At 43.7% G+C, this 27,802-nt stretch overlaps 1 long non-coding RNA gene and 1 pseudogene across 2 annotated transcripts; both read right to left on the reverse strand.

The window, feature by feature from the left end:
* Positions 1–27,802, reverse strand: part of LOC125525571 (uncharacterized) — a 53,288-nt pseudogene that overhangs the window by 24,091 nt on the left and 1,395 nt on the right.
* Positions 24,255–26,912, reverse strand: LOC147956763 (uncharacterized). 2 transcript variants are annotated; one of them, XR_015610004.1, is made up of 5 exons: positions 26,523–26,912; positions 26,295–26,396; positions 26,009–26,154; positions 25,461–25,590; positions 24,255–24,747 (listed from the first exon to the last, which is right to left on the reverse strand). It is a non-coding gene; the product is annotated as an uncharacterized LOC147956763 (long non-coding RNA). The 2 variants fall into 2 exon arrangements; XR_015610003.1 differs by having other exon boundaries at positions 26,009–26,169.

A 27,802-nucleotide genomic window follows, 5' to 3' on the forward strand; every position in this document is an offset into this window, starting at 1 on the left:
AGGTGAAGGAGGAGTTGGTGCACCTTGCTCAATGAAGAGAACAACCTTGACCATGGAAGTCGGCAGAACCTGCCATGCTTGATGAGAGTTACCGTCAGCTCCAGATAAGGGTCAAGTCATTCCCGTCGGAGGCATGTGCATACTGATTTGCGGATGGCCGCGTTGCATGTCTCACACGGCATGGCGATGTTGTACTAGCTTCCAAACATTCGATGGATACGTAGACCAAACCAGGCAACAGAATTAACTAGTGGTGTCGCTCTTGTTGCTTAACCCAGAGAACGGAGACTAAAAATTGTAACATGGACTTTGAAGCATCCAAGACTAAAATAATACTCCCTCTGTCTTATAATATAAGGCGTTTTACTAGTTTGTCAAAGCCGACCCTCAGTCAAGTGTATGATGCGGTTGAACAAGACTATGAATCATTCAAGATTAAAATAATGTCTGTAAAAGATTTGCAGCCAGTCAGTATGTATCATGCGGATATATGCAAGTCTTCCTGATTTTCTGCTCCCGGAGAAGCATGTTCTGTGCTAGCTGTGCGCCTGTGCGGTGGAAGTAACCCAACTTTGTCATTTCTTCACCGTACCAATACTCAGTGGCGGACCCAGGAATTGAAGTTAGCTGGGGCGAACTTTTCATGTCTAATTTTTTTCGTATCTAATCCACCACTTCACTGGAATCCATCACCGGCACTCCGACAATGGGCGCGTCACCCGTGCGCCACCCAGCGGTGGCGCGCAGCACCCTAGCAGTGGTCTAGGTCTAGGTCCTGGTGGCCATAGAACATTTTAACAAATCTGAAAAAAAAACTAGCATATTAACATAACATCAATGTATGATGTCACATAATTTTGTCAAAATTTGAAACATTTCTAAAGATACAAAAATTACAAATTTGACATCAATGCGATAATGTGCCAAATCTAAAACCCAAGTCATGTTATGTATTACACAATGCTGAGTGTCTTTTCTGTTTTTCTTTTGTTTCGAGTTTTGACTTGAAATTTTATGACAACCTACATTAATGTTGTGTGAATGATCTATTTTTTTCAGAATTTTTTGAACATTTAAAAAACGCAATGTGAGTTCGGTGCACCGGTAGCACTAACAAGCTCCGGTGCACCAGATATTTCCCTCGTGATGAAAACGCTCGATGCGATTTCTGGATCGATCAGGGATTTTTTATTTCTGTTTGACGAGGAAAGGAGAGATCAGTAGGCTGTAGGCTCATTGTCGCCTGTTTCGGCCTGTAGGCTGTAGTAAGGCCAGTCTACCGGACCAGCCCAGTTTCTTTCTCCATCAAACCCTCACGTACTACCTCTTCGTTCGCTAAAAAGAAACAGAGAAGAGCGCCACCGCTTTATGAATTCTGAAACATAAGAACAGCGCTGCCGCAGCCCGCAGATCGGCAGATGTGTAGGTGGGGGTCGATCCAGAGCCGCCGGCGAGCCGGGGCGGCCGCCCCAGCTCGCCCCAATGGTGGGTCCGCCACTGCCAATACTAATGTATATACTCCCTCCGTCCTTGAAAGAGTGTACTTTCAACTTTGTTGGAGGATCAAACTATCTTAAAGTTTAACCGAGTTTGTGCAAAAATATATCAATGCTTGTGAAACCAAATAGGTATATGACGAAAATATATTTTATCATGGTTCTAATGCTACTAATTTGATGACATAAATGTTGGTCTATTATTGTATAAATACGGTCAAACATGAAAAAGTTTGACTTTCCAACAAAGTTGGAAGTACACTCTTTCAAGGACGGAGGGAGTAGACAGGAAGCAATAATGTGCTAAACTCGTCTGACAGTATATGTTGCTCATAGTTTATTGATTTTAGCATTTTAATTTATTACGCAAAAATATAATGGAGTGTCTAAAATTATGTAAGTGTGTTCATGAAGTGGAATAATACAGTGACACTGCTTTTGCACGCGCAACGACCGTGAAGTCGTGAACACAACCACGCCATCAACAATTTCACTAAATAGTCGACCACACCTTTCTCCATGCCCGTCTAGAGTCTAGACCGTATGCAGAGCATATGAGAGTCTGCAGAACCTTCCATGCGTGCCTGACGGACGGAGAGTATACATGAGAGTTACGGCCAGCTCCAGCTAGCGGTCAAGTAATTCGTCTTGGAGCATCTCTCACACGGCAGTGCTGTACGCAGATTATTCAAACACTTTGATTTACTGGCCTAACCAAAATACCTGACAGAAACTAAAAGCTAGATTAATTTGCTTCAGGTGTACACAATAACACACTTACAGCTACACAGGCTGCTGCAAATTAAAGTGCTTAGCACTACGGAGACAGTTTAACGGAATAAGGTCAAAACTGAGTGTACACAAATTAGGGGTACAATAGAAGGGCATAAATGTAAAAGTTCGTAAAAACAAAATCATCGCCGCAATGCCAAATTACCCAACAAGAAGTGTACACCTCCACCCAGATTTGTTTTTGGGTTACCGATCCAGTAGAGGCAATCACTTCATATGGGTCATAGTGGACCGGCAAACTACCGTTCTCACCAACTAGCCTAACTATCAATTTCAATGATTGTCGGTTCACACGGTATCCGAAAGAGCATCGTGTCAAACCAAGACATACAATTTACCTCAAACTTCTAGAAAAATTGAATGGCCCTGAGATGGTAAATGCGACACAATTTTATTTGACATATTTTACCTGCACATAATAAAAATGAAATAAAACTGAAAATCGAACTCCCTAGCATGTGGGGCCCCAATAGGCTAACTGAGATTCTTAATAATACAAAATGTTGGAATTTTCATGAAATCGTACGATGAAGAACTATCATGGAATAGGGAAGGTTTTCATAACATATTACAACAATTAGATTACACATGTACAAAATGCCTAAGATTTGAAATTAAGGCACTCCTCTACGCTTGGCCCCGGGCTGAGGAGTATCTTGAGCATAACTTGAAAGAATGTGATCAAATGTAGTATAAGGTGGAATTCTTGATTCAAATCTCACTACAGTGGCCTGCACCTTCGGCCTAAGATCCACTAACAGCTCTGTAAAGGTCACCTGTGGTAATTCCTTCACTGGAACATTGTTTGAGCTCTTCCAAATGAATTGAAGTGGAGAAGCAGGACGCAGAATCATGTCTGTCACGTCTATTGGAAGACCTTTTTCAAGACGTAATTTTGGATGCTCACCAAACATGGAGCGGTTTCTATCAACTAGTCTCCTGCACCTGCTCAATATAATAATCCAGAAATGAACATTCAGGTCCGTTCTCATTACATATGCAAACAAATTTGCAGTGAGAGTTGACCATCTCGACTGTAACTCTCTGGCAAACCTGTCTGCTATTTGTACTAACTGCGGGTGTTCCCCCAGGTTTGCACTTCCGAATGCGAGTGACTTAGCTGAACTCCTCATATGTCAGGACATTGAGAAAAACTGGATTCACAGTCCCAAATTTCTCCATCCTTTTAAGCCTACTTAAGATGATCAATTTGGTTCCTCCATCCATGCTTGCCACATATGAATAAAATGTAGTCCAATCCTTTTCATCCACATCTGAATCAATCTCAACAACTATCAATATCCTCCCTATCCCTGACATGACACTTCATCACTAGTAGAAAATAAGGCTTTGGTTGAGGCCTGGGTAAGGGTATTAATCCCGGTTCACTCACGAACCGGGACGAAAAGTTGCATCAGTCCCGGTTCGTGAGGCCAGGGCGCCGGCCGGGCCTCGGGGGCCATTGGTCCCGGTTCGTCTGACCCCTTTGGTCCCGGTTCAAGACACGAACCGGGACCAATGGGCCTCGCTCCAGTCCGCTCCTGGCCCAGCACCTTTGGTCCCGGTTTGTGGCTGGAACCGGGACCAAAGGTTGCCCTTTAATCCCGATTTGAGCCACAAACCGGGACTACAGAGAAGCCTATATATACCCCGCCCTGCCCGTGAGCAGAGCCACTGCTTTGTTTTTTTGCCGGCCGTCGGAGAGGTTTGTGGTGCTCTAGCTCACCTCCTATGCACATGAGGTGTTCGATGAAATGCCCGAGCCATACTTAAGCTTTCTCCTCTCGAAGCTCCTTGTCCAGCCTCCATTTTCCTCAAGATTTGTCTAGGTTTGCCGGTCCGTCCTGAATATTTCCACGAGGTCCTTTTACCTTCTCTATGTTATGACGTTCTTTTGAATTTCTGCGGGTTGCAATGATCTCTTTTGGCAGTACTTATATAGAAGAAAATTAATATTTGCACTATAAATTTGATTCATTTACTATTTGAATTAATGCAACATTTGAGAAGCAAATGAATACAGTAAATTATTGGTGGGGGGTATTTATGATCAATAATTTAAGAAGGAAGAAATGTTTATTTACAGGCCATTACTGCCATTGTACCATGGCATGAAGTTACTTATATAGAAGCAAATTAATGTTTGCACTATTAATTTGATTCATTTACTATTCAAATTAATGTAGTATTTGAGAAGCAAATGAATATTGTAAATTATTGGTGGGGGTATTTATGATCAATAATTTTAGAAGGAAGAAATATTTACTTACAGGCCATTACTGCCATTTTAGAAGGAAGAGGCTCTGGAGTCGTTGTGGTTGGCATCGGGAAAGTTTCAGGTGATACTAAACTTCATATGCTACCATTATACGGGCTTGTAGACTGTCGGATCTCAAATCTGATAGCATCTCAGGAGTTGTTTTACTTGTGTGCAATTTTAGGACTCTTGAATGACTTTTTTTATAAAATATTCTAGAACTCATGGAAACCATTTGATCTAAGATCCAACGGCTCCCAAGAGCCCGTATCATGCTAGCATCTAAACCTTGGTAGCACCTGATATTTTCCCGGTTGGCATCAGGTGGTGGTTGTAATATCTCCGCAACACTTGCACCTCCATCTGACGCCACGATGTGAAGTCGGGTGTTGCCAACCTGTGTTGCATTTCTCACACGGCAATGCAATGTTGTATGTAGATTGTTCCAACACTTTGATTTGCTGGCGTAACCAAAACACAGAAACTAGAAGCTAGATTATTAATTTTCTGCAGGTGTACATAACACACTTACAGCTACACAGCCTGCTGCCAAGCGCTTAGCATTACGGAGACGATTTAACGGAAAATGGTCAAGTAGGAATGGCAGAAATGTAAACGTTTCTAAAAAAACAGAATTATCGCGGCAATTCCAAATTGCCCAACAAAGAGTGTGCACCCCCACTCAAATTTGTGCCTTGAGCTTTGGGGTCAGCCAGCTAACCAATTACTGAACATATTCGTGATGCTCATTGGTGGAGGTAAATTAAAAAGCAACGTGAACAGTCAATACTGACACTTGAGCCTTTCATGACAGGCCTGTTCATGCCCGTCGGTGGAGGCCCCCGTAATACGTACAACCCTTACATCTAAAATACTACTAGCATGAATCTCCCATTCTTTGGTAAAGAAAATAACTCAACATTTGAAGCATTAGCGCGAGGAGGCTGGCAGCATCTTCGTCCGTCTGTCCATCCCGTGGTCGGAAGGAGGAAGATTGTCAGTCTCGCCCCGAGTGGATTGGAGTCAACCTGACGCCTGAAACGGGTAAAGCAGAGTTGAGAAAACAGAGCAAAAGCAGAGGTTGTGACATAATGAATTGACGGCATCCATCATCAAGGGGTCTCCGGTAGGTAAGCTTCACAACTCAAATACGTACATATGTACACCATCAGTGTGCACTTAACCATGCTTTAGAAACAGAGCACACTGTTGAGTATACTGATTATTAGGAAGTATAGAATAGACTCGGATTTGTTCCTGCCTACACTTTGCTCTACCTGTCCGACCCCTTCTGCTAACACTAACCTCAGTTACCGTCAGCTCCAGCTAAGGGGTCAGGTCATTCTTGTTGGAGGCATGTGCATACTGATTTCGGATGACTGCGTTGCATGTCTCACACGGCACGACAATGTTGTAATAGCTTCCAAACATTGGATGGATACATAGACCAAACCAGGCAGCATGCAGAACGAGTGCTTTCGCTCTTGTTGCTTAACCCAGAGAACGGAAAACTATAAATTGCACTACGGACTTTGAAGCATCCAAGACTAAGATAATACTCCCTCTCTCTCATGTACGTACTAGTTTGTAAAAGCCAGTCCTCGGTCAAGTGTATGATGCAGTTCAACAAGATAATGAATCATTCAAGACTAAAATAATGCAATGTTTTAAATAGCGGGCTATGGAAAATAGCGGCGGACCTTCAAATCAGCTATAGTAGAGCTATAGCTGGCTATAGCAGGCTATAGCGAGTTATTTCTGAATGCGGCCATTTAGCGGCACCCTGCTGAAAAGGCTATAGCAATGTTATAGCAATGCTATAGCGGAGCTATAGCCGGCTATTTAAAACTATGAAATAATGTATGTACCAGATTTGCAGTCAGTGAGTATATATGATGCGGATATACGCAAACCTTCCCGATTCTCTGCTCCGGGAGAAGCACGGCCTGTTCTAGTTGTGCGCCTGTGCGGTGGAGAAGTAACCCACTTTTTTCATTTCTTCACCGCACTAATAATACTAATGCACTTATATAGGCAGGAAGCAGTAATGCGCTAAAATCACCTCACAATATAGGTTGCTCATGTTTTATTTATTTCATATAGATAGGCTTATCAGTTGGTAATTTTACTAAGTACTCTAGCTACTTTATTACTCAGATATAATGGAGTGTCTAAAATTACGTAAGTGTCTTCATGAAGCGGAATGATACTACAGCGTCACGATGTTTTTTCGCGCACAACGACTGTGAAGTCGTGAACACGACCACGCCATATGTTAACGGAATATACATGTCAAAGTATAGAATAATTGATCAACCTTGGCCATGCAATTGTAGACCGTATGCAGACTGTATGAGAGTCTGCAGAACCTTCCATGCGCGCCTGAGGGAGAGTATAATGAGAGTTACGGCCAGCTCCAGCTAGCGGTCAAATCATTCGTGTTGGAGCAATGTGCATACCGATCTGTGGGTGGCTGTGTTGCACCACTCAGACGGCAATGTTGTACGTAGATTATTCCAACACTTTGATTTGCTGGCGTAACCAAAATACCTGATAGAAACTAAAAACTAGATTAATTTTCTGCAGATGTACAAAACACACATAAAGCTACGGAGGCTGCTGCCAAGCACTTAGCATGACGGAGACGGTTTAACGGGAAAACGCCAAAAATTAGGGGTAACACAGATTAGTGGGATTGAACAAAGGGCAACATGTGAAAGTTCCTAAATCCAGATTGCCCAACAAAGAGAAAGAGTGTGCATCCCCCACCCAGATTTGTGCCTTGAGCTTTGGGGTCAACCCAGCTAACCAATTACTGAACATATTCGTGATGCTCCTTGGTGGAGGTAAATAAATTAAAATGCAACGTGAACAGTCAATACTGCAACTTGACCCTTTCATGACAGGCCCATTCATACCCGTCGGTGGAGGCCCCCGTGCTACGTACGGTTGTATATCTAAAATACTACTATCATGAATCTCTCATTCTTTGGAAAAGAAAATAACTCAACATTTGAACCATTAGCGTGAGGAGGCCGGCAGCATCTCCGTCTGTCTGTCCATCCCGTGGCTGGAAGGAGGAAGATTGTCAGTCTCGCCCCGAGTGGATTGGAGTCGACCTGACGCCTGAAACGGGTAAAGCAGAGTTGAGAAAACAGAGCAAAAGCAGAGGTTGTGACATAATGAATTGACGGCATCCATCATCAAGGGGTCTCCGGCAGGTAAGCTTCACAACTCAAATACGTACATATGTACACCATCAGTGTGCACTTAACCATGCTTTAGAAACAGAGCACACTGTTGAGTATACTGATTATTAGGAAGTATAGGATAGACTCGGATTTGTTCCTGCCTACACTCTGCTCTACCTGTCCGACCCCTTCTGCTAACACTAACCTCAGTTAAGATACTGTACTCCATGAGCAAGCCACAAAGAAACATTAAGTTTCAAAGTTTCCTTGGCAACATCCAAGGTTTATTTATTTTAGGGAACAACAGAGCAGGATATCATCCACAACAGCGATAGCATTCGGTGGCGACCAACAACACAAAGAGAAAACAAGTCTCGTTAAGCATATGCTCCGGCCGCCTACCGCCAGCAGGGATGCATAGAGGCACTTACTAGTACTTTTTTGTTTTAGCCGGACCTGTAGGAATTACGTCCAACAGTGTGAATTGCTGTCACTTTTCAAGTCCAGAAAGCATGCACTTTGGAAAACATGATCCACGCTCATAGCAAAGTAGAATCTCATTTGGCCTCCCTTCACTCTCCAAAAAAAACTTCCCTAAAAGAAGTATCTCATTTGGCATCAACATCATCTTTTTCCATACCTTACCCAACTTCTGCAATAACGCAATGTCCTAAAGACATTATTGATGCACACATCCCAAAAACAAAAAGAAGAAGAAGAAAAAGGAAAGATCCCGTTACAGTGATCAATTCCTTATAACAACTCACCAGGAGCTGCCTGAGATCAAGCCTAGAGTCAGGTGATTGTCCCCACCCCTGGCCCGGTGGAACTCTCGGTGCTCTGGGAGATCAAACTCCCCTTGAAGATCCGCATTTTCCTCTGGCAATGGGTCCGCGGTCACCTACCCTCGGGTACGGAGGTCCGCAAATGTAATGGCCCTGGGGATAGCCTATGCCCCATTTGTTTGGTACCGGAAGACTGCAATCACATCTTTTTCCGGTGCCCGCTGGCTCAATTCCTATGGAGTTGTCTCCGGGAGGTGGTTGGTGGCAACTGGTGCCATAACAACCTCCCGGGCTTGTTTGGGGAGGTCCTTAGGCTCCCCGGCTCTAGTCGTCCATCCATGTGGGTGGCGGTGGGCACCCTAGCATGGACCCTCTGGTGTAATCGTAATAAGCTAGTCATAGAACGCGTGATTCCATGGCGTGTGACTGATGCTATCTACAAATTGTGTGGCCTTCTACAGCTTTGGAAACCGCTTAGCAAGCAGAGAGACCGGGACGCCATCGACATCATCATAGCGGGTCGTCATTCTTCGGCATCTGGTTTTGCGCCGCCTCCACCACCTCCTCCGCCACCTCCCGAGCCGGATTAGATTCTTTTTTAGCTTTGTTTGGGGCTTGTCTTGCTGTGCCCCCAGCACGACTTTGACTTGACTACTCTTTGTACTGTTATGTTGGATGCTTGGTTTGTTGCTTTATAATATAAAGCGGGGGGAAACCCTTTTTCATAGATCAAGCCTAGAGCGACATTTAGCTCTATACTTATTCGATCTCTTTGGTACTTGTTGTCAAAGGGAGAGAATTTGTATAGATCATTAGGCTTTGAGAGAGAGTATGTTGTCTTTTCTCATTTGATTTCTCTGAGAGTTTCGTGCCTTTTCTCATTAGATTTATTTGAGAGTTTCATGCTACCTTGAGTTACTTTTGCTTGATGCTCGTTTAAGACTATGTCATTATGTGCTTGATCATACCATACTTTGATGCTATGCTTAATTGAATATCTACTCATATGCTCTTTGTGTGATCGTTCACTTGGTTGTTTGGTAATGAGTGCTTATTACATTGCAATCTTATCATTTTGTGCACTCCGTGTGTGGTGTGGTGTGGACCGTAGACCGGTGGTGCTTCCGAACGTCGAAATTCTTCTTTTTTTTCTCCCTACTATACTTTCCGAATTCAGATTGTTGATTTTTCTTGCCACTGGCCAAAGAAGTCCTAACTCGAACCTTTGTCTGCGCAAGCCTTCAAATTTGTAACTTAGTGAAACGTGAGTATCTTCAAGTTGCAAGCAACTATACAAAAAAGGATTCCTTACATATGGAAGACGAGTGTGATCATTTTGAGATGCATGCACCCATTGGTTAGCACTTGGCACGCATGCACCACAGTAAAGCCAAAAATAGAGATCAGAGGATCCTAAGGTTCTTACCACGGACAAACAAAGTTAAGATGGGTCAACCCTTCACTAGTGCAGAAACGGGTTTTAGTCCCAGTTCGTAGGGCCTTTAGTGTCGGTTCAGGAACCGGGACTAAAGGGTGGGGACTAAAGCCCCCCCCCCCCCCCCCCGCGTCCCGGTTCATCACAGCCGGTTTAGGGGTTTGTGCCGGTTTAGGGGTGTAGGGTTTTAGGATTTATGAATTATTGTTTATGATCCAAGTACTACTACTTCATTTGTTTTCTCCTGATGAATTCGCTCTGTTCCTTGCCGCTTTGATTTCGCCTGTACTTCAGGTTTTCTCCTGATTCATGCATGCGCTCTGTTTCTTGCCGCTTCGGCTTCGCTGCTACAGAACTTCTTTGGATTTCTCCTGATGCGTGCTCTGTTTCTTGCCGATTTGATTTCGCGATTGCTAATTTCACTTCACCGTGTCTCTTGCAGCTGCCTACGACCCGCTTAATCCGACCGGAAACATCACCATTGACTGGGACCTTCCGTCCATCGACTCTGATTTCTATGCGGTGCGTACTTGATTTCTTCTTCACTTTTTACTATTTTTCAGACATCTGTTTTTAAATTCGCTTCAGGTCATTTTTCTGTCCGTCCGGTCCATCATGAATCTCTGCGCGTCGCGTGTCCTCAGACCTCAGCCACGCGTAACGGATCATCATTTGTCGCGGGTTTTCATTGGGTCTCTTTTCGGCCCGCGTCATGGTTTTTTTCTTGAATTTTTTATTCAGTCGGTGGGCGGCTGCCTCTGTCTAGCCAAGGAGGGGATTGGATGGGGTTGGCCGAGGCGGGAGGAGACGTCGGAGGGCAAGGTGCTCCTTGTCGGTGATTAGCGGCAGGTTCAGCGGGGCGGAGGTGGCGCGCGGCGAGCCTCCCGCTAGCAACGCTTGTAGGCGGGCGGCGCGCTTCACTGGGACGGATGTACGTAGGTCGGGCTGGAGAGGAGATCGGCGGACCTCTCACATCGTGTTCACCATCAGCATGCGCCTATCGATTGGGGAGGTTGTAGTCGACAGCGCCCGTCGAGCGCAAGGTATTTCGTCTCCCTGCTGCCCTCTCCCTCTATCCAAATTTTTTCTCCTTAGGTGTTCTGTGCCTTCGTGCTTGAGTCGGTCCATATTCTACAGGTATCTCCGAAGGTGTTTGTTGAGTTGGCATGGATCGAGATTGGGATTTGTCACTCCGAGTATTGGAGAGATATCTCTGGGCCCTCTCGGTAATACACATCATAAGAAGTCTTGCAAGCAAATGACTAATGAGTTAGTTACGAGATGATGTATTACGGAACGAGTAAAGAGACTTGCCGGTAACGAGATTGAACTAGGTATAGAGATACCGACGATCGAATCTCAGACAAGTAACATACCAACAGACAAAGGGAATTGTGTATGTTGTCATAACGGTTCGACCGATAAAGATCTTCGTAGAATATGTAGGAGCCAATATGGGCATCCGGGTTTCGCTATTGGTTATTGACCGAAGAGGTGTCTCGGTCATGTCTACATAGTTCTCGAGCCCATAGGGTTCGCACGCTTAACGTTCGTTGACGATATAGTGTTATATGAGTTATATGATTTGGTGACCGAATGTTGTTCGAAGTCCCGGATGAGATCACGGACATGACGATGAGATCACGGACATTCCATCAACTACATTTGCCCTTGGAACTCTCTGTGACATAACCAAAAGTGCCATCTTTGGACCTTCCAACCAGTGTTGGATGACCAAGCTACCTCTCACTAAGTGCTTCCGAGGATACCCCCAAAGCAGATTTTAGTTCTTCCTTAGTTGTCTCCGGGCATCCCTTGCCAAAGAAAATAGAAGATTTCTGCATATTAACTTTCTGTCCCGAGGCCTCTTCATAAACTACTAGAATGTTTTTAAGTGTCTCCAAGTTCTCTTGTGATCCTTCCAGGAAGACAATACCGTCGTCTGCTGCAAAGGAGATGAGTGACATGGGGGCCAGTGCTCCCAAATCCTACCCCCTTGATCTCGTTCTCTTGCTGTGCTTTCCTCAATAATGCAGAGAAACCCTCAACACAAAATAAAAAAAAGATATGGTGAGAGGGGATCCCCCTGTTTGAGACCCCGAGACGGGAAGAAACACCTCGAGCATCCTCCATTCAGCTTCACCAAAAAACTTGCTCTTGTTACGCATCTCATTACCATCTCGATCCAGTCTGATGCGAAGCCAATCCTTTCCATCATCATCTGCAAGAAACCCCATTCAACCCTATCATAGGCCTTCATCATATCTAGCTTCACAACACACAAAGGTTTCTTCCTCTTTCTGTTGTGAATAGCATGAACACATTCATATGCGACCAGTACATTGTCTGTGATGAGACGACCGGGCACGAAAGCGCTCTGCTCTTCTGAAATGAGGATAGGAAGGATGATCTTCAGATGATTAGCTAAAACCTTTGTAGCAAATTTATACAAAACGTTACAGAGACTAATAGGCCAAAACTGAGAAAGCAACTCCAGTGAGTTAACCTTCGGGATCATGACAATAACAGTTGCATTAAAACACTCGGGAGTGGCTGCTCCACTTAGAAAATCCCATACAACGCGGCAAACATCTCCACGTAACAGCGACTAGTGTCTCTGATAGATGAGTGCAGTAAGGCCATCCGGTCCAGGTGCTTTGGTCGGGCCCATTTGAAATAGAGTTGTCTCTATTTCTTTGTCTGAAAAAGGAGCAATAAGCTATGCACTCATATCATCTGTGACCGCCTTTTCAATAATCTATAAAAGATCTTCAGCCCCGGATGATCCCTCTGATGTAAAAAGGTTCTCATAGAATGCCGCCGCCATGGTTATCATTTCTTCATCGACGGTACACCTGGACCCATCTTCTCTCCCATATGCTTTAATCGTATTCTTTCTTTTTTTTTATGCGAGGCTCGGTTCTGAAAATATTGGGTGTTTCTATCTCCCGCTTTTAGCCAGTCCACATGAGAGCGCTGCTTGTACATAATTTCCCCCAGTGGGTTACCCCGACCCGCTTCTGCATGGTGCCCGCTTCTTTCAATATCTACTTGTATCCCACCCGAGGAGCCGCCCCTTTCGTTTGTCCTCCGGTCCTTTGGTGTCTCCCCCGGCCTTCCCTCAGTCGCCCTGCATTACTTGCCATTAGTTTATCCCTCAAGTCCTGCTCGCGGCGCCCTTCTAGTTTATCCCTGAGATCATGTCCACGCGGGGTTTCATTCTTGTCTTTAGCTTTTGTTGACTGGTTACATCACCCCCATGCTTCCTAGAACAGTCGCCAGTGCGACCATCCGAGGTCCGAGAGAATTCCGTGTTCCGATTTCTCTTAGTTGGCACATCCCGGTTGTTAGTAGCCTCACCAGTGTGAGAGCTAACCCAACTATTATTGTTGCTTGTAGCCCCGGTCGCAGCCCCTTCTTTTCCTGAATTATGCTTCCCAGGTGATGCTCGCAGCCAACCACCCCATTGGAGAGATCGGTCAACCGGGGGATCACACACCCATTCCCTATGAACAAGCCTTCCACACTCAAAGCAGAAATGCGGGACCTTTTCGTAATGGAAATCAAACCAAGTCCTTTCCTCCTCATCTTTCTTTCTCCTCAGGTTAAAAACCTCTAACCAGGGGTTCAAAGACAGAAATCTTAGCTCTAACTCTCAGTTGTTGTCCTCCTGCAAATCCTTCCTTGTCAACATCAACTCTTACAATCTCACCCAGCCAATTCCCAAGAGCTCTTCCAAAAGCTTCAGTTCTCCTGTCCGGCGGTAGATCCATGACCCTCACCCAAATATAAGTTTTGTCAAATACCATCTCCGAAGGTCTCTTGTCACTCTCGTACTCCTTCATTATCAGAACACTGTAATCAAACTGCCACGACCCATTATGCAGAGCATGCCTCCAATCTCCTTCCGACCCGAAGTGAACTTCAAAAATATTTGGACCAATCTCTGCAAATTTTGCTTCCCGATGCAAACCCCAAGCCGTGGGCATCGTTTTCTCAAGAGCTGACATCTTCATTGGCCGGGGAGAACAGACATTTACAACTGCCGGCCACTGGTGATCTTTACGGACTACAGGATTTGGATCTTCAAAGACGAAACCCTCAGATTCCATGTCCATTGATACGTCTCCAACGTATCTATAATTTATGAAGTATTTATGCCATGTTTACAACAATTTTATATGGTTTTGGTATGATTTGCATGAAACTAACCCGGACTGACGCTGTTTTCAGCAGAACTATCGTGGTGTTGTTTTTTGTGTAGAAATGAAAGTTCTCCAAATGAGCTGAAACTTTTTGATGATTTTTTTGGAACAAAAGAGACCCCCGAAGCTTCATGGAAGGACAAGAAGGTAAAGGAGTAGGGCACAAGACACCGGGGCGCGCCTGGGCCCTTGCCCATGCCCCGGTGGGTTGTGCTCACCTCGAGGCCCATCTTCACGTGAAACCGACGCCAAAAAATCCTATAAATAGAGAAATCATCAGAAATAACCCTAGATCATAAGTTCCGCCACTGCAAGCCTCTATAGTCCACGAAAAACCAATCTAGACCCTTTCACTACTGGAATCAGCTTCCTTGCCGTCCGCCATGGCGGACGGCAAAGGCATAGATCCCGGACGGCAAACGTCTTTGCCGTCAGCCAGCGGACGGCAAACCGTCCGTCTGAACAAGTGCCAGCAAAACCCTTCTTTGCCATCCGCTTCCTAGAAACGGACGGCAAAGGGTTGTGCCGTTCGCCGCCCGAGGCCAGCAGACGGCAAGGATAACGGACGGCAGTGGGGTGGGGTGAGAGCCGTTAGGGGGTTAACGGCGCTCTTTGCCGTCCGCCAGCGGACGTCAAAGAGGCAAAGCTCTTCTTTGTCGTCTGCTGACAGACGGCAAAGAGCTTAGCTAGGCCAGCACCGGGAAGCTGCCACGTGGCCAGCTATGCCGTCTGCTAGCTGACGGCATAGATGGCCCTCTTTGCCGTCTGCTAGCAGACGGCAAAATGACCAAATAGGCAGCCAGTGTTCCCAGGTTGCACAGGTAGCTGCCACGTGTCCTCTTTGTCGTCCGCTAGCAGATGGCAAAGAGCTTTGCCGTCTGCTAGTGGACGGCAAAGAGGCTATATATCCCCTGTTTTTATTTAAATTCATTTAATTAGACATGGTTTCAAACACAGATATACATGCATACATATCCAATATATCCAACAGCATATAACAGCATGTCCAACAACATATTTCATCAAATCCAACATATATATCCAACAACATAGTTCAACAAAGTCCAACATATCCATATATACATAACGAGAAACAAGTTTCCAACAACATATCCATATAGACATACATATCCAAACAAGTTTTCATAAACAACAAGGAAGCACTAGAAGAATAGTACACTCCATGAATCCAAGCTTCTTCTTCTTCACTCACAGTTTCAGACTATTGTTAAGAGAAATAATAACAGGTTCAGTCTTTGCAGGACTGCCCCCAAGGCTCTTCAAATTCTGAAGATATTGAATGGTCCACCGAAACCGATGGGTGCATTTTTCAACAGTATAGAAAAATATTGCCAAATCTATGGTTATTTTCATAATAGCCTCAGTGCACTATGTTCATCGCCAAGGTGACATACTTCATTGAACGACAACAGATCAACGATCTGAGAGATATCGAAGACGCGCGCCGCCGACGAGCTGGTGGGTTGAATTCTTCTTAAGTTCCTGGGGGCACACACTGATGGTGATGGCATAAAAAGAGGAGATATGAGTGAGTTCAAGAGGAAGTGCCTGCATAAATAAACATCTCAAGGCTTCTTGAGTTGCTACCTGATATAGATGCTTCCACATTACATGAAACTTCATCTTCCACTGATGCTGTTCAATTGAATCGCAAACCTGATGACTGTTCACTTGTAAATTCCATTGGTGGCAGTACAGCTCTGCCTTCGAACTCTGAATACTTGCATGTCGCGACCTCTGCTTTGGCTCTGTTTCTTCAACTCTGCTTTCCCTACTCTACTCCTTTGCTTTCCTCCGTTTTCTCAACTCTGAATATTTGCATGTCGCTTCCTCTGCTTTTGCTCTGATTTCTGGACTCTGAATATTTGGCTGTTTCTCCGGCATCTCTTTCTCTATCGACTCCTCTGCACCAAAGTCGACAGAGACGCCCACGTGTCAGTGGCAGGTGTTAAATCAATTTATTTTTGCTTTCAGGGATCAATTTGGCATGCATGCATGTATATGGTATAGCAGCCTGCAGACAGAAATCAGTTCATAGAAGCTTCTGTCCAAAGTAACAGCGAGCATGTCGAATATATTGGTGCAGTACTAGATGGCAACATCACAAGTTATATATCCACTCAAACTTGTGAGAACAATCGTAAGCTTGGAGTACCATATGATTACCAAAGCACCCATGACACTATATCATTTCATGTTTCATCAGCCAAACACAAATTAAGCTTTTAATTTTGATTTACTTCATAATGTTCCATAAAAAAAGCACTCATGACAGTATATAGTTACCAAAGCACTGATGACATGGTGTACGTCAGCTTAAATTTTGATTTACTTAATGTTCCTGCAATTACATTTAAGCTAGGTGGTTTATAATAAAATTGTTGTTTGTGCCTGGCTGTACATCAATCAAGATTTGTAAACCTTGCGTGGTGTGGTGTGTGCCACTGTGTGTGATTGATGAACCATATAAACTGAGCTTGATTTGTATGTTTTGATGGAACAAGAAATGATATGCTATCATCAGTGCTTTGTTAAATACTCCTATATGGTTATTTGCGATTTGTACATAAGAGTTTGAGTGGATAATCTTGCAGGGCTACCATCATAGTAGTACTGATATACTTTTCTTCATGATGCCGGCCTCTGATCAATTCGGCAGATCCATGACTTGAATTTACTCCAGTAGGAGTAGGTTTCATTCAGACAATGAACTGTAAGTTAAGTCATTCCATCGGCAACCGTACGTGTCAACTTGCTGATCCCCGAGGAGCGGATGGCGTGCAACACTGATTCCCGTACGTGTTCGTTATTTATCTCCATGCGGCAAGTCTCCAGGTTTTCTAGCTGGGTTCCTTTCTCCGGAGTCATTGGCGCGAGACCATGGAGGGGTGAGGACGAATTCGAGGAGCAAGTGTTAATCCATTTCCCATGCCACATCACACGTATTGGGGCGGTTCAGAGTGACGAGGTGTGTGGCGATTACGACTCCCGGTGTGAATAACTTTTTGGTGGCATATTTTTTGTCTAAGTTCTAGTGAACATGGTGTTTTAATTTGCCAGATATGTGATCTAGAGAAGCATGTGTTGTGGATTCTTCTCCAGGTTAGTGGGTCTCTATTTTAATACTCGCTAGTATTTGCCCGTTTCTTTTTGTCCGGGCCGTTTTATTTGCCAAGTCCAGGAAGGGGGTGGGCAGGGCAATTTTTTTCTAACTGCGAAGGCAAATCGTGAACTAGACACATCTGACATCATCATTGGACAAAAATTACCAGAGTTTTGGTGGCCGTCCGGCGATTCGCATAAGCACCTGTGGCTCCTTGTTTCATTTGTAAATTGTCCCAATCAAAATGGTGGAAATAATTATATGTGAAAGAACATGGTGGTTATTTTCCTCATCGTGCCTATCTCCATATGCTTGCACATATCTCCATCGTACTCTATGTGACTCTTCCATTAAAGTAATGCAACTATGGATTTGTCAAAAATTGGTAGACAATATCTCCCACTCACTCTGACAATATATTATTCTTTTAATAGATAATTGTGTTGTATTTAGTACTGTATATTTGCTACTCACCATATGATAATTCAGAAGTCATCAATCATGCAATAGAAACCACACATCAATGCTCGGGGTGATTCAGTATTAGAAAAAGGACATATGTTTCTCAACATTCCACTTGCTGCTAATTAATTATTGGAATTGATTCCCTTGCATAAACACATAACAAATCAATTTGACCAACATGTGATACTTACTTTAATTGGCCAGACCCAACTAAATCCAACATGTGATACTTACTTTAATCCTTGCGATCGCCCCGGTGCCTTCTCGATGACAGGTTTACTCGTTCCATGCAAGAAGGAGCAACAAAATGATCCACACCACTGCCATGATCTGATTTTGATTAGTAAATGCCCCCATATATAAATGAACATGATGTACTACTTGACTATAAAGCAGGAAATTTATATCCAATATTTATATGTCGGGGCCGAATTTTTTTTTGCAAGGAGAATCAAATAACACATCAATAGTTCACCTCATTATTTTTCAAATCTTTAGAAATTAATGCTAGATCAGAAAATTTCTGCGACGAGACTAGAATAGGAAGAGATAAATGACTATGAGAGGAAGGAGGTGAGAAAACATCCATATAAATACAGTACACATCGTATGATAGACCGCCAACCAGATTAAGAAATAGCCATGGCTCGTAAGGTATTCGTCGTTGTTGTGGCATCCATCCTCATATTGGTGCTCCTCATGTCTTGTGGTAATAAGAAGATAATGGTACCTTCTCTCCATATAAGAGTTTGTACATTTAAATAGAATAAAACAACTTTCTTTTGTTTGCAGACGTGGTTCAAAGCACATGCCATGACTATACCAGCAAGGTCCGTTGTGGTGACTCCCGAACTTGTTCTTGGTGGTGCAAGTACAACGGTGCTAGTGATGGTCGCTGCAATAATCGTTTATGTGTGTGCACGGACTGCGGGCGGCACGTGATGGGTTCTACTTGATTAGTTCCTTTGTATCCGAAAAGTTATTTGGTGATCAGGGGTCTCGTACTCGCAGAATAAATAGTATGTTATGATGAACCGAGCATAGCTTTCATGGTTAGTGAAGGTGGTTTCATCCTTGATAATCTAGGATTGAACGCTAGGTTTGATTATGGAGGTGGGGGTCATCTTAGTGAGTTTCACCTTATTTTTGTTATGTACCCCTTTAATCATGTGCCGCCCCCACCACACACACACACACACACACAAATGTTTCTCAATCCCTTACCATCGGCCATGTTTTTAGTCCATCCCACAAAGATTCACTGTTCTTAATTACATAGCCTAGCAGTCCACCTATTCCCTCCTACCATAAAAGTTCTTTCTTGGTAGCAAATACTACCTCCATTCCAAAATACAAGATGTTTTGGTAAGCTAGTTTAGCCTACCAAAACTTCTTATATTTTACTAGAACAAAGGTAGTATACTTGAACCACAATTTTATGAGTAAGCACCTTTGTTTGCACCTACCACTATCAGTAATCACATCTTAATAAATGAGACATCGGCATGTACATGGCAAATATATCCCTGCTAGAATCGTAGGAAAAAGAGAGAAAGAGAGAGATTTTTTAGACCTGAGCAACCACATATGAAAAACAAAAGGGCTTACAAAATCGCACCTGAGTTTTGGTGGCCGTCCGATTCGCGTAAACACATGTGGCTCTGGGACGCAGGGAGCAGAGGAGCCGAGAGAGAAAAGATGCCAGAGAGGCACGGGAATGGTTCTGCCGGCGGCTGTGGCGGAGGTTGCCTGGTGCCTCTGGCCAGAGTTTTCTTCATGTTGCTGTCAGAAAGTGGAGTCTCAACGTGGTGGATTACTTACGGATGGAACAAACTTTATTTCAAATACTGAACATGACAGCTCTTCATCTGGCTGTGAAGAGTGGGAATGAGCGTTCCTTCTGCAGTTTAATGAATAACATCAGAGTTTGTTTGAGTATCTCAAACAACGAGGGGGACACACCTCTAGATCTTGCCGACTTCAACCTTGAACCTGGACTCTTTAATTTGATGGTACGCAGCCTTGCATGTATATTTACCTATCAATTTTCTTACAAACTTGCTCTCCCCTGTCTAAGGAGCAAAGCAATTTTTTTCCTTGATTATGCTCCAGGATTCGAAAACATTGATGTATCGTCACTTGAAACTGGCTCGAGCTGATTATGGTACTCCCACCGTCCGAAAATACTTGTAGGAGAAATGAATGTATCTAGACGTATTTTAGTTCTAGATATATCCATTTTTATTCATTTCTTCGACAAGTATTTGCAGACGGAGGGAGTACTTATCGATGGGATGAATTCAATGATAACATGACAGGAAAAGTTGATGAGGCAAAACTATCGGAATCAATTAGCAAGTATGCAGGACTTATGGCTGTCTGCGCACTTGTCATTCTAAATACAGTATGTCGGTTACAGCATTTTCTAGTGTTGGAGGGCCACGCATACCTAACACTGGTTTCGTTGCTTCTGTTCCTCCTACTGCTGCTTCTCGGAAATATCAGCTACTCGAAGATTTTAAATTGCTAATCATCTGCGATGACATTGCATTTGCGTCATCTGCACTCTCTGCATTTTGCTGCATGTTCGCAGGGCTTTACTCAATGGACATTAGGATGGGCCGTGCCTACCTTGAGATAGGGGGGTTGTCCCTCTACGTCACATCCTCTGCTATGGTTACTGTCTATGCAGAGGCAGCATGCTCGGCATACGCTCTTGTTGATTCCCACAATACCAAATTCATTCATCAGTTGGTTGGCACTTGTTGCACTTCTACCTATTGCAATACCATTCTTCGTCATGTACATGCTTCATGTACTTACTTTGTTGCGCAGGCTCATACTCTTGACCATCATACTACCATCCAAAACGTACATGCTTGAAAAATCATCCGTTGCCCTCAACATTCTCGGAAGAACTTCAGGCTTTCTATCATACATGCGTCTCAGGCGGTCAACCATTGATGATTGATTGGCCCCGTCGGTGACAATCACTATTCTTGTTGCAGCAGTTGTCGCCGTTATTTCAGGGTTAAGAGCATCGCCACCCGTCCCCCCAGGTTCCCTAGTTACTACTCCCTCCATCCCAAAATAAGTGCCTCAACTTTGTACTAGTTTTAGTACAAATTTGTACTAAGCTCAAGACACTTATTTTGTGACGGAGGAAGTACAACTTGCCGATGTTACTGCTTAGCATAGGTGCTTACTACTGCTTCCTTATTTTAGTGACGATGTAGCACTTCTTGCTCAGTATAGATTACCTTCAAGACTTGTACTCCCACTATTTCTAAATGTAACTCCTTTTAGAGATTTCAATAAAAAGTACATACGAATGTACATAGGCCTACTTTAGAGTGTAGATTCACGTGTTGTGCTTCGTATGTAATCTATATTGGAATCTCTAAAAGGACTTATATTTAGGAATGGAGGGAGTATTTGCTTTTGAAGTATATTCATTCAGGAAATGTTTAACATTCAATATGAAGAACAAAGGCAGGTAGCGAATTCGACGCCATTGTTCAACTTTCAGTACAGTTGACTACACCATCCACTAGAACGACTAGGACGATGTCAATGGCGGTGCTGAAGTCAATGTTACCGTGGGCACATGCTGAGAGCACATCAATGGAGTAGTCATGGTCCAAAAGCGAGAGATCAGAACTAGATATGCCTCCATAGGTGGACGGTGGTGGTTGCTATATAGTTTTCTCCTTGGCTCAAGGATGGAAAATCAGGCAATTATTTTTCCTTCAGCTTCTCTAGTGTACACCAAGATCAGCAGCGGCTCCTATCAACAATCACACTTTACTATGCCGTCGTTCTGCTGTAGAAATGAGTCCCGATTTACATCATCCTGCAAAACATACGACAACATAAGTCTTAGAGAGGCCTTTTTCCACTTTCACGAGCTATGCATAGAAATTCATCAATAGTTTCTACCTTGGTCTTATGCTATAGCAGACTATCCGAACGGCATTTAACGATTATCGGCTCCCCAACTTTGCATTAAAAAAAAGTCATACATAACCTGCTCGATCACACCTATCTATGATGCTTGCAGAAGATCACACCTGCAGGCATTAATAGCTTCTATCCTTCCATCATTGATAAAAATTTCAGTGTCATGCATTTCTTTGTAATTTTTGGGTCTTGTAGAAATTTTATTAGGAACGTATATCTCAGGATTGGATACGTCGATATTATGATGTAACCCAGCTTTGCTCTTTTTTGCTTATATATTATTATTTTCGCAAATGTCCTATAGTGAGATCATAAGTGATGCTTCTTTATTTTATATATCGGCCTTTCAAAAAATAGATTCATGGCGTGTTGCTGCATGTCGTTACTTAATGCCATGGTCCGGTGGCAGTAATAGCCTGCAAATAAATATTGCCTCCTTCTAGAATTATTGATCGTATCTTACCCCCAACAATAATTTACAATATTCATTTGCTTCTCAAATATTGCATTAATTCAAATATTAAATTAATCAAATTTATGGTGCTCCAAAACATTCATTTGCTTCTATAAAAGTACTGCCAAACGTGAGCATTTGAACCCACAAAATTCAGAAGAACGACATACCATAGAGAAGGAAAAAGAAGGACCTGATGGCAATATTCAAGAACACAACTGCCCAGTGCTTGTTGGCTCTTGTGCTCGTGGCTACTGTCATTTCGTCCTGTGATGCGTTTGGCCCAGGTACATGCATCTCTGACCTAACTATAAGTCAACGTGGTTTGCTATGCGATGCTAATTTTCTATGTATTTCACAATATTGAGTTGTATGGATCTTACTGCATATGGTCGATGTTGAAGCATAGTTTGCCATGTTGTTGTCTAGGTATTCTTCTAAACAATATTGTTTTAGTGAACATGTAGAAGGAGGGTGGTGCTTCATGCCTTTCGTGAGATGCGATCTGGACTTGTGCAAGCGTAGCTGCAAAGGTCTAACTCCCTATTGCGAACAGATACACGGAATTTCTTCCCAATGTTGTTGCTCTCCCAAGAAACTTGGTGCATCTATTGATAAGAATAGTCGCCCTTGAGATGAATTCCTAGATAGTAATTTATATGTCACTGATCTTTCATGGATCCAATCCCCTCGATTGAATAAAATTAATCATCATTGAAAAAATATCGCTCCCAAGATATTTACGTATCGTGTGAAACCGTAATGCTTCATTTGGATCTTCATATATATTGTGACCTCAACATTGATACTGAGACCGATTTTAAATCTTGCTTGGATGTTCATATTGTTGACTTGACACCTGGCCCACATGTCATGCTCCGTCCTCCACAATTTATCATGATTTTTTGTCCCCTTTTCTTCCGACAGAACCATCCCTGCTGACAACTATACGACCGGCATGAAAAATGAGGGATTCAAAGAAGAGAGGAAATGGGCCCTAGAACGTGGGAAGCCAGAAATAAAGGGGCTAGCAGAAACGGTGGGCAGTCGGCCCAGTTTAGTGCAGCTAGGCAGGAGACCATCGGCTTCTTTCCTTGAATGAAGAAAGAAAAAGAAAAGACAGAGACATATACCGTCGGCCTCCACCACCCGGACCCCCAAGCTCCATGCCGCTGGAAACGAATCTCGGCCATCTCCTTCACCCTTCATGCCTCCCCGCTCTTCTCGGTCCTCCTCGCGCGTGGCTTCAGCAACTGCGATTTTCTTTCGCCGTAAGCAGGGGAGGGGAGATGAGAGGAGCACCGGCTGCGGCCGGAGGTCCCGTGTGCATCAGTGATAAGCCGTCACAGTTCTTTCCACCCAGGCAGAAAATCTTTGAATAATGTGTTGTGCCCTCCCAAAGTGAATCAGAATCTCTTCAATGGAAGTAATCTTTTTTTTTCCTAAAAAAAGTACGTGCTCTTCATTCAGTGTGCGGGCTGTTGAGTTATGAGAAACTGAAACTTGCCACATCAAACTTTACCGGGTAATTTCCTCTTCATTACTTTCGTACACATGTTCCTTTTTTCAGCAAAAGTGAAAGCTAATCTTGTTTTTCCAATCCCAGATATGGTGATTGGGAACGGAGGATTGCAAGGCACAGTTTCGATGGCACCTTTTTTTTTTTTTAAATACGATGGCACCTGATATACCCTGTAGAAAGATTCTGAAACCTTGATCTAATGCACAGCAAGCGTTCATCAGGGACATTGCGTAATTCAATAGGCTCTAAATTTTTGTGTGAGATTCACTCCAAGACTTGCATGCATGTAACATCCAACATTCAGTAGACAACAAAGGTAGGCGAATAGTTCAATGTGAGTGTTCAACTTTCAGTACAGACAAGATTCAATGCAGATGTCTATGCCTGTCATACAGAGAGGCACTGATGGTTTGAATGATTGTGCTGAAGAAGCGCGGGCACACGGTCAGAATACGGAGACGGGCGACCCAAAAGCAATCGAGGAGGTCTCCATAGGACTACAAGATTCAATTTACAAGTTTCATCACCCTGCAGATAATATAACATAAATCTTAGACATGCCCTTCCACTTTCAATAGCATCCTGCATCACAGAACCTTTCACACACACCCGTACACATGTCAGCGGATAAAAAAACGTGCACAATCAAAACGGGCCCCAGAACGCGGGAAGCCGTGGAAAAAAAATGGTTTAGTGGGAACGATGGGCCGTCGGCCCACCTGAGCGCACCTACGTGACACCACCACGCTCTATCTTTGAAGAAAGGGGAAAAAAGGACAGAGACCGATGCCGTCGCCCTCCGACACCGCTCTATCCATTCTTCTCCCTTCGCGCCTCCCCGGTCTTCTCCGCCCCCCATTCGCGCGGGGCTTGAACGACCGCGGTTTCCTCTCCCCGTGAGCAGGGAGTGGCAGAGGAGCACCGGCGGGCGGCCGCGGCAGGAGAGGAGGGGCTGAAGCCATTGTAGTTCGTTCCACCCAGGCATTAAATCCTTGAAACGCGATGCAAGTCCAAGGTTCTTGAACTGCGGTTCAGAATGTGAATTCTCTTCAGGTGAATCTCTGCAATACAAGTGTATATTCTTCAGTGTGCAGGCAATTTTGTTCTGTTACTAGGCGAATCACAATGAGTAATTTCAGTATTAGCTTTCACTTTTACTGAAGAAGACGAACATGTATAATAAAGTAAATGCTGAATGTCAAAGCTAAATTTCTTTTCTCTAATGCAGATTTGTTGATTGGGAAGGGAAGAACAATGTGGAGACTGGCACTGCATTGCAACTTTAGAATATTGTCTCCCTAAAGGGAAGGTAAGCATCAAAATGAAACACTGGTTACATGCGTACTGTGTAACTCCGACTGCTCAGGCAAGTGTGACAATATTCAGTCTCAACTGTCCTTCACATCGCAAAAGGCACTTGAACATCTGCATCTTGGTGGTGTCACCCGGTCTGTGATCTCATGGTAAGTTATACAACAATGTGCGTCATTGTAGATGCATCTGCTTTTAATGTTATCAAAAGTAAAAGGGGAGAGTTTTGAATCGCCTTCTGTACATTGTCCACCTTTTGCACATTGTTTACATTGGTTACATTGCTTAGAATCCATCAACATTTTCTACATTGGCCAGTCCTCTGTTCCACATTTCCACTGGACCATCTCCAAATGGTTACATGTTTCACACAACATGGCGAATACTAGACAATCATAATATAAATAGTTATATTCATAACCTACTGGTAAGAAAAGGTGTTCAGATATCACATCCTAGATACCTGGAGAGTAGACTTGGCAAATGAAATCCCAAAAGAAGCTTTCATTATCTCCCAAATATTGCTGCCACAAGATTAGCTGCTTGCTGGCTCCTATATGTCTGCAAGGGTAATTCTAGCCAGAAAATTTGGCCTGAAGCAAAAGCAGAATATATTTCATAAATTCAAGAATATACAGTGGTCAAGTACCAACGTAGGCACCACAAATAAACAGGGAAACCTCTATAGTATTCAATTTTAATGTTGATTATATCACACTTCTTTGAACGATAATATACGTAGGAAAAGAAAGAAACCGATAAATAAGGGTGACAGCAGTACTTTTTGGGGTTCTGGTGGCATGGAAGCATGTACACAATGGAAAATGAGAATGTGAACTGTGGAAACTTATAATAAGCAAGTGGTTATCAGGATCATAGTCAAATCCTGGTCTCGGCTAGTACTAATTAATGAAGTATTTTGCCTAATTAAGTTGATATAAAGCAGAAGCCAAAGATGTGCCCCTAAATATAAAATGGCAGAAGGTAACCAGCATCTACTGGGAATCTAACCTCACATAGCCTTTACATTGTTTGTTTCAATATCAGACTTTAGCGTTGCTTCTGTTAGAGATCCTTCATAACGAGAGAGACTGCCCTTTGGGCAGCAATCCAAATAGGAATATCTGCATCTGGCGATTGATCTGGCGTAGGCCTGTCTGAAGAGTAGTTTTCTATCAAAAACAGTGAATTAATTCTCTGCATAAGTTTGCTCTTTCAGCCAGAGCTTCGGTTTGTAAATCCAGATATGAATCATGAATCGAACTACAGAGAGAAGGTATCGATTCCTCGACTTTACCTCAAAATTTTGATACATAAATCCTGATACTTCTTTTGCCCATCAGATCTCCTGGACATCATGTATGAGATGGGTATGGATGGCAGCCAGGATATAGTTGCACTGTCAGAGAAAAATAACACTTAATGGAAATGGAACTCTAAGAGGCAAAAAGGGAAACGCCAAAAACCTGCTATGTACTCTGGTTCTGCAAATGCTACAGTAAAAGGTCAATGAAACGGTCTGTACCTGATGAGCAAGGTCGTAGACCAACTTAGAGTCTTCATCATATGTGCCCGTAAGGTCAATGAAACGGTCTGTACCCGGCAGCTGCATGGTTGGAGGACCCTAATAGGAGCCTCCTGAGGTCGGCGGCGACGTCGGCATTGTCCTTGGAGGCGGCGGGCGCTTCGGGGACGGCCCGGCCAGGCGCCTGTCCTCGCAGGAGAGCGCGGCAACGACGTTGGTCATGCAGGCCCGAGGAGTCGCCCAGCAGTTGAAGATGGCGATGAGGGCGAGGCCGGCGGCGCGGACATCGCGGCGATGGCAGCCTAGTCGCTGGTGAGCGCGCTGGTGTGGAGTGACCCAGCGGTGAGGGCGTGGGCCTTTTTTCTTATCTTATCTTATCTTTTCTTTTCTTTTTTTCGGTGACGACGAGTGCAGGAGAGGAGCAGGCGGAGTCTATCGCCGTGAGGAGGAGGAGCAGCAGGAGGGACGGACGAGGACGGGGCAGTTTCTACTTCTAGTGAATTTTTCCTAGAAATATAGTTCTACAATATAGTCTAGGCTGTTTGTGACGAAATGTGTTAGTGTGTTGTTGCTAAGCTCTAAGTACTCTAAATTTCTCATGGAATTGGCCCAGAAAGTTGGTTCTGGCCAAAGTCCAATTTATAAAGTTCTGTCAGATTGCCAAGGTTATTTGGGATGGCACCTGTTAGTGAATTATTTCTAAGAGACAACGACTCTAATTTGGCCAAATAATCTAATTCTCGGGGAATGTGGCCGGATAGTTGGTTATTGTCAAGATACAAGCCAGTGATTTTTGTGAGATTGCCTAGGTTGTTTGGAATAGAGCCTGTCAGTGTGTTGTAGCTAAGCCCCAAGTAGTCTAAGTTGGCTAAATAACCTAGTTCTCGTGGAATTTGGCTAGAAAGTTGGTTATTATGAAGGTACAAATTTACGAGTTTGGTCAAATTTCCTATGCTACTAGGGACTGAACATGTTAGTGTGTTGTTGCTAAGAGACAAGTCCTCTAAGTTCTCAAGGCAACCTAGTTCTCGAGAGATGTGTCCAGAAAGTTCGTTGCTGCTAAGGTACAAGGTTGTGAGTTTTGTCAAATTTCCTATGCTATTTGGGATGGAACCAGTTAGCGTGTTACGGCCAAGATCCAAATCCCATAAGTTCACAAGGCGGCCTAGTTCTTGAGGGATGTGTCCAGAAATTTGGTTCATGAAAAGATTTAAGATGGTGATTTTGGTCAAATTTCCTATGCTATTTGGGATGGAACTTGATAGTGTGTTGTTGCTAAG

Source organism: Triticum urartu, chromosome 7A, assembly GCF_056163025.1.
Source record: "Triticum urartu cultivar PI428250 chromosome 7A, HENAU_Tu73, whole genome shotgun sequence".
Classification (NCBI taxonomy): Eukaryota; Viridiplantae; Streptophyta; class Magnoliopsida; order Poales; family Poaceae; genus Triticum; species Triticum urartu.